Source organism: Empidonax traillii, unplaced genomic scaffold (assembly GCF_003031625.1).
Source record: "Empidonax traillii isolate 1590-97213 ecotype Southwest subspecies unplaced genomic scaffold, ASM303162v1 scaffold816:size509043, whole genome shotgun sequence".
In the NCBI taxonomy this organism is placed as follows: Eukaryota; Metazoa; Chordata; class Aves; order Passeriformes; family Tyrannidae; genus Empidonax; species Empidonax traillii.
In genome coordinates this window covers 228433-229098 of record NW_020956009.1, presented here as the reverse complement: position 1 = coordinate 229098, position 666 = coordinate 228433, and positions in this window count along the sequence as shown.

Genomic DNA, 666 nt, shown 5'->3' with positions numbered 1-666 from the left:
GTCGTTTGTAGGGGGAGGGAGGGCGGGGAGGAAGGAGTACGTTGGAAAAACTTAAGTAGCCTTGTTGTCGTCCATGTGTGCAAAATAACTCTCGTGTTTTCTAAACAAGTCCTTCTCTGTTCCACTCAGACACTGTCTTAGCAGTGTCGCTTCCAGCGGCACGACTGACTTCGCCTTCCCTTTTTTACCCCCTTCTCCCCCTGGGAACCCCCACCCACAGCCGCCCCTCCAGCTGAGCCAGCCGGGATGCATGTGAGGGAGATAGAATTGCTGCAGGTGTGGGCAGGCTGGGTGAAGCATGAATCCTCCTCCCCTTCCCACCCCGAACCGAGCACCGGGGAGGTTTTTGTGTCCGAAGCAGGTTGGTTAGGGATTTTTTTAACACCTTCTGTGTGCTAAAATCCCAGCAGCAGTGGAATTCCAAGCTAACGTTGTGAAAGCAGATGGATGCATGCGTTGGAGGGCTTCCCCCCGACGATACAAGCCTTTTGCAAAGTTATTTAAAGAGTTTATATTGTGGTTTTTTTTTTTTTTTACGGAGCCAAATCGATCAAAAGGCAAGTCAGACTACAGCCTTACGAATACTTCTCTGAGATTCTTAGCTTCCAAAAGAATCACCATCAAAGACAGATTGTGACTTTTTCTTGGACCTACTGGCATCTTCCC